The sequence below is a fragment of the Thalassophryne amazonica genome, chromosome 2, assembly GCF_902500255.1.
Source record: "Thalassophryne amazonica chromosome 2, fThaAma1.1, whole genome shotgun sequence".
Lineage (NCBI taxonomy): Eukaryota > Metazoa > Chordata > Actinopteri > Batrachoidiformes > Batrachoididae > Thalassophryne > Thalassophryne amazonica.
In genome coordinates, this window is record NC_047104.1 from 46,677,314 (window position 1) to 46,690,955 (window position 13,642).

A 13,642-nucleotide genomic window follows, 5' to 3' on the forward strand; every position below is an offset into this window, starting at 1 on the left:
ACAAGAAATACTACCTTTACATTTTAAAGAAGACTTCAACATAATGATAAATACCACCCACCACCAGACAATCCACCAAATGATGGTGCGCCCCTGTTCTGATAACATTTATTAGCTTGTGCTAATCATCAGGGGACAACAAACAAGAATAGTCTGGATTGCCTTGTATGTATGGACAGTAGTGCCAGATGCTGCTCGTTGGGGGACCACAGGGGCGGAGGGCTGGTATAGGCCTTCAAGACAGAATTTAAGAAGCTGGGTGCAGCTCCAGGAGTCCCTTTGTACATAAGCATTAATGGCTTGAATTTGTCATGGGTGGCAAAGAGCAGCCAGTGGAGTTTGATCAGGAGTGGGGTAACGTGCCCTTTGGGTTGATCAAAATTTTGCGCATGTCTACATTGAGATTTAGCGACGAGTACCAAAATAAACAACCCGTATCGTACCACTTTTTGGCACCCTTCGCTTGGGGTACCAAAATAATGGAATGTTAACAAAAGGAAGGAGCTAACCCCTGCTGTTCATTGATTGGCTGATAGCAACAGTCAGTGTTTTGCAGTTGTGAATCTCGCGCCGTCTGGGGGTCTGTGACTCACGCGAGAGGTCGGTTTCAGCAGAGTTCCAGTTCAGGGCACAGTGTAAACACCACGTGAAGTGTGGACAACAAGACAAGATCTGACACGGGTGAAGTTTATCACAGGTGCTGCACCTCTTCCAGATAACCATCTCAACTTGAGAGAATGTGTGTCATCATAATCGCTCGTGAACTCGAAGAATTGACGCCATTCACATCCTCGCTTTGCCAATGTTTACATGAGCTGTGAGATGCCGGAACTCTGCTGGTGCCGCAGTGCATTCTGAGAAGCGCAGGGGGATTATGGGAAATGTGCCTAATCGCTGCAGCAGCAAAAGCTAAAGCTACACTACAAAGCAGTACCCAAATAATAATAAAATACAGTTGTGCTCAAAAGTTTACATACCCTGGAAGAAGTTTTTTTTTTTTTTGTGGTGGGAGGCATTTTTCAGAGAATATGAATAACACACACACACAAAAATTCACTCTTGGTTAGTGATTGTGTGAAGCCATTTGTCAATTTGACAAATATGACAAATATGTTAATTCTAGTCTCACCGTCTGTCTTTGGGAGTTGTGCAAAAGGTCCCAAACGTTCCCAGACAGTGGCAAGAGTGGAAAATACAGTGAGGAAAATAAGTATTTGAACACCCTGCAATTTTGCAAGTTCTCCCACTTAGAAACCATGGAGGGGTCTGAAATTTTCATCTTAGGTGCATGTCCACTGTGAAAGTGTCAGGAACTGTGAGGAATTGGCACGACAAGCAGGTGGACACAAATGCAGACTCATCGCTCAGAGGAGGGATTTAGAAAAAGGTTTAATTCAAAAACAGGCTCTGGTTGATACACAGGGTCACAAGCAGGCAGGTGGAGGTACAGACAGTCGTGAGGCGGCGGCGTGGTCAGTAACGAGCAGAGTTCCAGCACGGGCAAACAGGTGTATCAGAGGAGGCAGAAAATGGAGTCAAAAACAAGCAGGGTTCAGGCACAGAGAAGCAGGTTAACTGGCTCAGGCAAAAGGCAAGGTCAAAACAGGCGAAGGTCATACACAGCAAGAAAAACAGACTATGGTAGAAAACACGAGAGGCTTGGAACGAGGCAAAACGCACAACGAACGCAGTTAAACAGAGGAAAGCATTGACTTAAATACAGAGGTTAATCGGGGCGTGATAAGAAGCAGGTGCAGGGAAGAAGGCGTGGCTGGATGAGACAGTTGAGTGATAGGTGGGCGTGTCAGAGCAAGCGAGGAAAGTGAGTGACAACAAACGTGAAACAACAAGGAAATAATGATAACTAGAATACAAAGGTGAGAAAGAATAAACAAATGAAAAGGCAGAAACAACAGAAAATTAAAGGCTGGATCTAAACTAGATGACTACTCAACAAGTGGCAGGAGTGTACAGAAAAACCTGAGGGACTAATGTGCTCAAAACAGAGTGACTGAATAACCAGAAAATGAGACAAAGACTAAACTAGAATGGAACTCAATAAGTGGCTGACGTGTGACATAATTCTCAAAACCTAACTTGATAACACAGAATGACTAAATAAGAAAGAGACTAAACTAGAACATAACGTGAGTGAAGTGTAACAAATCATAAAACTAAGACTAAAGTGTAAGAAACAGAAAATAAACACTCAGAGCCGAACAGAAGGACCAAGACAAGGAAATGGACGGAGACTGGGGAACCAAAGCAGATTCTGGGCCGGTCCAGGGCCAAAGCAAGACAGAGAGACATACCGTATTTTCTGGACTATAAGTCGCACTTTTTTACATGTTTTGGCAGGGGGTGCGACCTATACTCCAGTGCGACTTATAAATGAAAAATATACCGGTAGATTCTCAATTAATTTCCGTAATAAAACAATTTTACGTGACAGAGTCGCTCTAAGATTTAAAATGGCCGGAAATGCAATGCATCATGGGCACTGTAGTATGGCAGCCATCCTATAGGTCACGCTGGTCGCGATAACCAATCAGAGAACAGAACATTGGACGCGTATTCCTCACTTCACCCAGACAATGATTGTGAAACAGCGTGTGAAGCAGACGAACACGGTGCTTATTCCGGGAGGGCTAACAAAACAGCTTCAACCCTTGGATATCAGTGTGAGCAGAGTTGATGCTCAGAGCTGTGTGGGAGCACTGGGTGAGCGACGGCGGAGGATTAGCATCTGCACTTGGAAGGAGCTGGCTTCGACACCACAGGGAGGTCATGAGCTGCGCAGGTAGGTGCTGCATGGTTCGGCTCGCAATGTGGTCCGCAAAATGCAAACATATCCATAGGTAAAATGCAGCTCACGAGAGGGTGCTCAAGGCTTGTGTGACTGTTCCTGCGACTTCTGACTACCATAGAAAAATAGAAATTTCAACATTACTGATAACAAGACAATGGAGAAGGCCAGAAAAAAATGCCACCAAAAAGAAAAGGATACTCTGCAGATTACAAGTTGCGACTGGTGAAATATGCATCCAAAAACGGTAATTGATCAGCAGAGAGAGAGTTTGGAGTGAGTGAGAAACTTGTGAGGGACTGGAGGAAAGCAGAGGTTACTCTAACCACCATGAAAAAAAAACAAAAAAAGCTAATCGCGGGCTAAAAGCTAGACGGCCACAGCTAGAGGAACGAGTCCGCACAATGTGCAGATATTATCATCATAATATCATAATATTATCATCTGAACTTTCATGTTAAGTTAACATACCTGTATGTCCATGCGACTTATACTCCAGTGCGACTTATCTATGGTTTATTTTTCTTTATAATGTATAAAGTGGCTGGTGCGACTTATACTCCGGTGCGACTTATAGTCCGGAAAATACGGTAATCTAAAAAAAAAAAAAAAATCCAGAAATCACAATGTATGATTTTTTTTAATCATTTATTTGCATGTACTGCTGCAAATAAGTATTCATCACCTGACAATCAGCAGAAATTCTGGCCCCCAAAGACCTGTAGTTCGTCTCTAAAAAGTCCACCTCCACTCCACTTATTATTCCAAATTAGAAGTACCTATTTGAGGTCGTTAGCTGCATAAAGACACCTGTCCACCCCACACAATCAGTAAGACTCCAACTACTAACATGGCGAAGACCAAAGGGCTGTCCAAAGACACCAGAGACAAAATTGTCGACCTCCACAAGGCTGGAAAAGGCTACGGGGCAATTGCCAAGCAGCTTGGTGAAAAAAGATCAGCTGCTGGAGCAATTGAAGAGAAGCTTGACTCTTCGACTGGACTGGGTTGCTTGAAGCAAGGATGTTTCGCTTCAAATCGCAGAAGCTTCCTCAGCTAAAATTCTTGCTCTGGTAGTCTGACTTCTGTCAGACTACTTCTGTCACCTCACGAAGCGCTGGGTCCATTCCCTCTGGCCCGGCGCCGGCCTCCATGCTAGCTCCCTCGTTACCCTCATTACTCTGCAGACTGGAGCTCTCCGCGGCGTCAACTATCGGAGCTTTCCTATGCGGCATGTTGTCAGACTGTTTCAAAAAGTAATTACTGATACTCATCACAGATTCCCCAATAACAAGTGTCCGTATTGTAGCTCTATTTGTGGGTTATAAGTGTAAAATCAGAGAAGTGGCGTGCTAGCCCGCCCAGACACAGCCTCACTTCAAGCCGCCATTTTGAAAAATCACGTTTGTTTTGATAAGTTGACAGACATACAATGATATGTGCATGCATGCAGTTTTTTTTATAGAACATGTCAACTTTATAATATTACGTGACACGTCATTCATGGCGCGAAATTACAGTCATAAGCCGATGCAGGAAAATGGCGCCTTCAACTACATTATAATTCAGCATGGTTTGAAGATATTGACAAAATAACTGTGTGCAAGAAACTTACAATTTTAGTCCACCTTTTACGTCCATCTGGATATTTCATTTCTCTGGAGAAATTGTGTAGAATGAACGGAGGTTTACAACCACATTTCTTCTTCTTTCCATCTTTGTGTGGCCTCGGCGGAGCTTGGAAATCGTGTGTTTTCAGCCACCTTTCAAGCCTATAAATTCCGTTTGAGCATTTGAAAACAGCACATTGCACACCTGTCGTGTATGTGTCGCTTAAGGCTTAAAGCCTCTGAAACAATCCCTGTAAGCCTTAACTTTCACAGTCCGCTAACGCTACCATATACGAAATTCAATGGTAGAGGTGTGTCTTTGGTAGCTGGAATTTTTGACCCTGTTTGACCCACGCATGTGCAGATGCATTGCGCAATTCGCTTGTTGTTCTGTAATTTGTGTCTGCAGCATGGCCCAAGCAGAGGGTTACCCCTTTGAGTCTGGTCTGCTTGAGGTTTCTTCCTCAGAGGGAGTTTTTCCTTACCACTGTTGCTCTGGGGGTTAGTAAGGTTAGACCTTACTTGTGTGAAGCCCCTTGAGGCAACTCTGTTGAGATTTGGCACTATATACAGTTAGGAAAATAAGTATTTGAACACCCTGCGATTTCGCTAGTTCTCCCACTTAGAAATCATGGAGGGGTCTGAAATTTTCATCTTAGGTGCATGTCCACTGTGAGAGACATAATCTAAAAAAAAAAAAAAAAAATCCGGAAATCACAATGTATGATTTTTTTTTTTAGAATTTATTTGTATGTTACTGCTGCAAATAAGTATTTGATCATGTACCAACCATCAAGAATTCTGGCTCACACAGACCTGTTAATTTTTCTTTAAGAAGCCCTCTTCTTATTCTGCACTCTTTACCTGTATTAATTGCACCTGTTTGAACTTGTTACCTGTATAAAAGACACCTGTTCACACACTCAATCAATCACACTCAAACCTGTCCACCATAGCCAAGATCAAAGAGCTGTCTAAGAACACCAGGGACAAAACTGTAGACCTGCACAAGGCTGGGATGGACTACAGGACAACAGGCAAGCAGCTTGGTAGAAGACAACAACTGTTATGATTATTTATTAGAAAGTGAAAGAAACACAACATGACTGTCAATCTCCCTCGGTCTGGGATTCCATGCAAGATCTCACTTTGTGGGGTAAGGATGATTCTGAGAAAGCTCAGAACTACACAGGAGGACCTGGTCTTTGACCTGAAGAAAGCTGGGACCACAGTCACAAAGATTACATTAGTAACACATGATGCTGTCATGGTTTAAAATCCTGCAGGGCAGCAAGGACCCCCTGCTCAAGCCAGCACATGCCCAGGCCCGTTTGAAGTTCACCAGTGACCATCTGGATGATCCAGAGGAGGCATGGGAGAAGGTTGTGTGGTCTGATGAGACCAGAATAGAGCTTTTTGGAATCAACTCCACTTACCATGTTTAGAGGATGAGAACAACCCCAAGAAAACCATCCTAACTGTGAAGCATGGGGGTGGAAACATCATACTCTGGGGGTGCTCTTCTGCAAAGGGGACAGGACGACTGCACCGTATTGAAGGGAGGATGGATGGGGTCATGTATTGCGAGATTTTGGCAAACAACCTCCTTCCCTCAGTAAGAGAATTGAAGATCGGTCATGGCTGGGTCTTCCAGCATGACAATGACCCCAAACACACAGCCAGGGCAACTAAGGAGGGGCTCCATAAGAAGCATTTCAAGGTCCTGGAGTGGCCTGGCCAGTCTCCAGACCTGAACTCAACAGAAAATCTTTGGAGGGAGCTGAAACTCCAAACCTGAAAGATTTGTAGAAGATCTGTATGTAAATCCCTGCTGCAGTGTGTGCAAACGTTTGACCTCTGTAACTGCAAACAAAGGCTACTGTACCAAATATTAACATTGATTTTCACAGGTGTTGCAATACTTATTTGCAGCAGTAACATAGAAATAAATTATTAAAAAAATCATACATTGTGATTTCCAGATTTAGATTATGTCTCTCTCCGTGGACATGCACCTAAGATGAAAATTTCAGACACCTCCATGATTTCTAAGTGGGAGAACTTGCAAAATCGCAGGGTGTTCAGATACTTATTTTCCTTACTGTAAATGAAAATAAATTAAAATTGAATTGAGTGGGTTGTACCAACAAAGCAAGAAAGTATATTAAAATCCGTCATGAAACACCAAGAGGATTATGCGTCACATTGATCATGTGTTACTTTGAGGGAAATAATCAGCAGCTGCCCCCCTCCTGGCGCAGACCAGCAATTCACAATGCATACGTGACATAAATTATATAAAATACAAAAATACCACTTGTGTCTATGAGGTAGGAATAAATATCAGGATATTGACTGAACATCTGGCCATTGTGTGGGATCATTTTTCCATCATCCAGCTTCGTGTTGGTACGAACGAGATGCCAGTCCTGCTGCTGCTAATTTGGTTATGGCGCTCCCAGGTGATATTATCCAAACCCTCTGAATAATTGAAGGCCACACTAAGGTCCCAACAACAGAAATATAACGAAATTCCATCCTGGTCTCACGGCAAGTCATGCTTCAGCAGCACGAAATATACATTAATCTATTGGTTCGTGATATTGTGACGAAAAGGGCCTCATTTTCGTCACAGCAGCACAAATTCATTCTCATTCATTCCGTGATGGCTGCACGAAATTAAAAGTGAAGTTGGGGGGGGGGTCGGGGTGGTTATGTGGTTATGGTTAGGGTGGGGGGAAAGAGAAAGATTAGTTTATGGTTAAGGTTAGGGTTGGGGTTGGGGGGGGAGTAGGGTTAAGAATAGTGAGTTAAAAAAGCTCCGTCATGAAAATTTGACTAATTTCGTCACGGGAGCACGAAAAAAAAAAAAACGTGAGACTGGGCTGCGAAATTCAAACAAATAATTACTTAAATCTGGAATTCAAGACCAAATACCACTCCCACATACACAATGTATCTCTATGGTAAAACGCGGCAACAGCCATGGAGTTTCACACCAGCGACAGAACCAACACGTAAATAAACTGGCAGTGACGTGGCCGCGACCAAATCCATAAACTGTTACAGGAATGGCTCACCTGTGTTGCATTTAATGCGACTGGTAAACTCTAAAACCTCACAAAACAAAAACATAATAAAAATAACTAAAAAATACAATCCCACATACGGTCATCATCTTTATAACAAGCTGTAAATTGCAGTTATGTGTCACGGACAGGAATGAGCAAAGCTCTTCAGCATCTCACCATGTTATTTAGGTCCTTCAGACTTTTTTAAATGCTTCAGGGGAGCATTAGCATGACTAAAACCTTTCAGCTTCTATGATGCCCCCCCCCCCCCGAATTATTGTTTTTTTTTTTATTTATTTATTTTTTTTGCCTTTCAGCCTCTGGGGAAGGGGGGGTCCACCCCACAGACACCCCCCCCCCCCCCAATTACAGCCCTCTTAACCCTCTGCCACTTTAAGCATTTTGTTAATGTAGATGTAAATTAATATTCAAACTTTTCAGATAGTTGACAGTAGGGCTGTACAATATGGCCACATTACCATATCTCATATCTCATTGTCATATTAATATGATTTTCGATATGACTATGATTTCACACAAAGTGCAGCGATAGTGAAAATAAGGTTAGGATACAGTGACCGCAAAAAGTATTGGAACACTTGGTATTTCACACACTTTAATTTGTTTATGCCATTTCAAATACAAGAAATACAAAAAATATAAAGAATAAAAATTTCTAAAATGATCTTCCTCAAACTGAAAGCAAATCTCTAAAACTTAATACCTGTAAATAATAATCAGTTTTATTCCCAGTTTTCTTCAGATAAGTCAGGGGATGGAAACATGAAAATCTCCAAGTCACTGAATATGTCTTGGACTTTATTTACATCAATTATGAAGAAATACAAATGTTTCATTCACCAAAACATCACATCTAGGCTTGCAGCTCAGATGTACTTTCTGGCAATTGTAGCTGAGCTACCGGGTCTTCTTTTAAGAAAATCCTCCTATGCACCACTTCATCAGGAAGCTGTATTTTATATTTTTAATTAATTTATATCAAGTTGTACTGATTTGCTTTCAGTTTGAGTTTAAGGAAGATAACTTTAGATTTATTTATTGCATTTGGAATGGCATGAACAAATTAAACATGTGTGAAATGCCAAGTGTTCCACTCTTGAGTACAGTTGACAAAGCACTCTGTGTCATGTGTATTTTTAAATGAAATGCATCATTCTGGTGTCACTCAGACAGCAAAATTAAGAGGTTATTTAAGTCCTTCAGACAGCAAAATTAAGAGGTTATTTAATCAACAGCTGCCTGCTCATTTAAAAATCACTGGAGATAAATGCATATATAAGGCAACCCAAATTCAGAAGAAATGCCCCTTTTAACAAACTGGACTTCATTTCTAGCATAAAATACTGTTTACTCACCAATATAACTTTATTAGTCCACGGTTCAAACGACTTGTTCAGTTCAAATCTGAGGCAAACATTTTTTCTTCTTCTACTAAGGTGGATTAGAACTTTTTGTGGTACACATCACCAACTACTGGACAGGAGGGACCTAGCAGTCCATGCGACATGAGCACTGATTTCAAAATGCAGCTCTTTTCGACCAGACGTGCGATGCCGTGACATGTCAGTGACCTAAGGTGATGACTGGATGCCTTTGATACTAGGTGTCTTCTGAGAATCCTAGGTCCTGCTGGAATGACTGAATCAAATGAGATACTAGGATGAGGAGTATCACTTACATAGTGAGGGAGTATCAGTTTTGATGTTTTGGCTGTGCAGAATCCAGCACACAGGTGCATGAGTGTTGAGGACCCCAGTGGCTGGCAAAGGCCAAGGGGATGCCCACGTTTCACCTGGCTATGGCATACACATGGTTATGTTTGAGATTTTTATTTATTTATTTCAATTAATTTAGTTATAGCACCAAATCACAACAAAGTTGCCTTAAAGATAGGCTGAAAAGTCAGTTAATAAGGGGCCCATAGCTCTGAAATTGTGACAGTATAGTCTGGACGAACGTTATTAACAAACGCCAAAAGAATTTCACCTGATCGTACCGCCAAACTCGAGAACACGCCATAGCAACCGCCATAGCAACACCGCCTTAGCAACCGAATGCGTCACTGCGGCCACTAAATCACTGACGTCACACCGGGTGCAGGATGTACACTCCTCTCGCTTGAAATGTGCTAAAGCAATCGTGTTTTTGTCTTTTAATCGAGGAATACTGCCATTATTTGCAATGACACGGAGATGTGTGGCAATGCATTGCTCCCAAGAAGGTAGCGGGCTCTTTGAGTGGCCCAGAAAGAAGGATAGAGGACGGCTTTGGACAAGATTTGTGCGAATTAAGAGGATGTACTAGAATCCAAAATCGGCGATGTATGGCAAGACGGGTCCGATGTTATGCTACCGACATTTCACGGATGACAGCTTCCTAAACCTGGTGTAATATCGACTTGGATATTCGAAGAAGTAAGTTTGCAAATTAGGCTGTCATAAATGCAGGCTTATTAGCTTTCGTAGCTGGCTGCTGCCAAAATTTGGAGGGTCCGTCACGCCACACAATCACGTCTACCATGGCGTAGTTGTTGTTGACGCTAGCTACTAGTGTTGCCACCTGTCCCGGTTTTCCTGATTGTCCCGATTTTCATGGTCTGTCCCGGAAAAAAAAAAAAAAAAATCTGGGACACTGAATGTCCTGAATTTTTGTACATGTTTGGCAAAATGTGTACAGTGGTCCCTCGCCATAACGCGGTTCACCTTTCGTGGCCTCGCAGTTTTCGCAGATTTTTTTAGAGCAATTTTGCGTGTTTTTTTTTTTTTTTTTTGCTCTCACTGCCTCTGATGCGCTTTTTGTGAGCTCGGTAAATGCAGCAGCAGGCCAATCACACCGCCCTCTGCTGTGTCAGAACTTCCCAAATCTGGCCACAGAGCTCCGTGGCCCACCGAGAGAGGACTCGGATTCTTTGCGGGTCCCGCATTCCGTACCTCCAGAGGCAGTGAGTGAAGGGAGAGCACGCGCATTGTGTGTTTGTGAAGAAAAAAGTGTGTGTTTAGAGCAGCAAGCAGCAGAGGCAAGAACAAGCAAAGCACACACCACCAGACCTGGGCAAATTGCGCCTCGTGGGCCACATGTGGCCCTTTGCATGTCTCTGTCCAGCCCTCATGAGGTCTGTGAATATTATTACATATATTAGAAATGTCAAGCTTGTGTGTTGCAAATCATTAGATAGGTAAATTGTTTTCTGCCCTGTGAAGCAATAATGTAGTGCAATGCCTAAGACAAATTTCCCTAATGGGACAATAAAGTTGACCTTGACCTTGAATTATTTATTCCCCTTTTACCTGTGCCCACTACTACCCCCAGTTGTGTACAACTAAAAATTGTTGGAAATAAACCGAAATAATAAAGACCTGCTATTATGTAAAGCAGTTAACTAAACAAATAACTAGCAAGTGTCAGTTTTACTACTAGAGCAATACAAATTCAGCGTAGAAAGGGGCGTTTTTGTCTTGGTTAGATGTGCGAAGGGCACCGTTTGCTTACAAACAAAAGGTCTATTCGATGGTCAAAATGTCCAGGATTTTTGTCAGACACAGGTGGGCAACCCTACTAGCTACCTATCTACATCATTGTGAACTGTCTGTCATATTTAGTTGTTTGCCTAGTTGTTTGTAAAAAGTAGGCCTAGATCTATATATTTCTGGGCATAGGTGACTGAAAGGCAGGCCTATCTATCATTTGTCGATAGAAACTGTGCCTAGCTACATCAATCAATGTTATGCAAAAAATACTTAAAAAAAACAATAGCTAGGGGGCCTAGGCCTATAAGGCCTGAGGCCTTTTTTGTATGTTCATATCATAGAATACACTTCTATTGTTAAATTAAAAACCTGCTTTTTTCCAGACTTCTCCTTACATCAAATGCAGTCCCAACTATACATCTGCAGTCAGCTGACGATAAAACAACTACTATCATTAGGCCTACCCCACCTAGTCATGCAAGTCATCCTGAGCAAGAAGAGACTCCGATATCTCCTCCTCCTGTGGTTCCATCTGATGAGGGCTGTCCTATCCAGTCACTTGATGATGGTGCAACTCCAGCCCCACCAAGAGATAATCCAGAACCATCAACAAGTCAATATGAGCCCAAGCTGCAGGTCTGCCTACAAAAAGAGGGAACATCACCGACTGCTTGCTGAGGCTGAACAGGATTTCGAAGACAGAGAATCTGCAGCCCGTGCACTTCTCGATTTGTCTGGAATCGAACCTCTCGAGTTGAGTGATGCAATTTGTTCAACTGCAGATTAAAGTAAGTATCTTTGTGTATCCAATGTCAAATCAAATTATATGTTTACATTTTGCCTATGTGAATACTATGGCTCAGCCTATGGCACCTTTGGTTTTTCCCTCTCTAGAAATCCAAACTCTGAAGTGGATTCCGAAGTGCCAAAACTGCAGGAAAAAGAAATGCTACAGGTCCATCAAAATACAGTGTGGCAAATCAAGTTGGACCAAATCTGCCAAAAAAGTTGCCACCAAAATGGACATCAGTGATGAGAGTGAATGACTTCTCAGAGATTGATGATGACTTCTCTGATGATGATTTTCCTGAGATGGATATTGACGACCATGATTATGTCCCACCTGATGAGGGATTCAATGACAAAGACTGTCAGTTTGATGAGATGAAGTAAGTTTTGTGATTTTCTCAGTTAGATATCAAATAACTCTCTAAGTAGGATGAAAATACCAACAATGGTTCCTCCATTGTCACCCATGGCAACTAGTCAACTGAAGATGAACCCCTTATGAAACCAGGCCCTGGGAATTTTTCAAAATCTTCCCAACAGCATTATCTGTCATTTTAATCACATATTTCCGCTAATTCTCTTTTTTCTAAATCAAATTAGTTACAGATTAATGATATTATCAAAAGATATGATTAAATGCCATTTTCTGTATACCACAGGTTAGACGAGGAAGAACCTTTTCATAAGAGAAGGAAATATGTTGTCTTCGAGTCAGCTTTACTCACATTGTTAGCGGTGTGTTCATTATGCCATGGAACCAATCGTTGTTATAGACAGGTAAATTCCATAATCAACCAGGGTTATCCTTTTATAACTGATGACCTATACCTATGCCATCTTACAGATAACTTCAATAAATGAATTCAGGTGAGAGGCACCCTTCTGACAGTAAAGACAGTTTGTGACAGCTGTGGTGAAAAAAGGTGAATGGCGAAGTCAACCATCTGTCAGGAAAATGCCAGTCCTCAACATTCTTCTCAGTGCAGCAATATTATTCACCGGCTCTATGCCAACTAAAGTAAAAGTAAGTCCCTTCGGCTTCTCCCTTGTTTGCACTCGGGGTCGCCACAGCAAATCCAAGGTGGATCTGCATGTTGATTTGGCACCGGCTTTATGCCGGATGCCCTTCCTGACGCAACTCCACATTACATGGAGAAATGTGGCAGGGGTGGGATTTGAACCCAGAACCTTCAGAACAGAAACCAAGCGCATTAATCACTTGGCCACCACCCCTGCGTTTCTATGCCAACTAAAGTACTGCGACTATTTCAGTAGGTTTCTAACTAATGACTTATGTATAGTATTTGTTTGTATCAGGATTGTTATGCACAAAATACTTCAGAAGTAGTTGTATAAGTATTCTAATGATGATTATTGTTTTCTTTCCAGTTTCCTAAACATACAGTGCTTTTCAATTCGGTCATTTTTTTTTATCATCAGTCTCTTTACCTACATGATGTTGTTTTTGATACCTGGAAAACTGGCAAAGAGAAACTCATGGAAAAGCTCCAAGGCAAAAGCCTTATTTTGGGAGGAGATGTGTTGTGTGGGCTGCCAGAAGAGGAGGTACTGCTGGCCCACCACCAGAGGGCGCCCTGCCTGGAGTGCGGGCTCCAGGCACCAGAGGGCGCAGCCGCCTCACAGGAGCAGCTAGGGTGACAGCTGTCACGCATCACCTGCAACAGCTGTTACCAATCAGCAGGGGTACATCAGCAGGACGACGTCTCCACCTCTTTGCCGAGATATCGTTCTACCTGGAAGGTAATATTCTCAGCTGACTGCTTGACAGTAACCTTTTGTGATTTTTGTGAGTGATAACAGACCCTTTTTCCAACGAGAGGTGGAGGTAGCTTTCCTGCCGTGCGGATTACTGGGTGC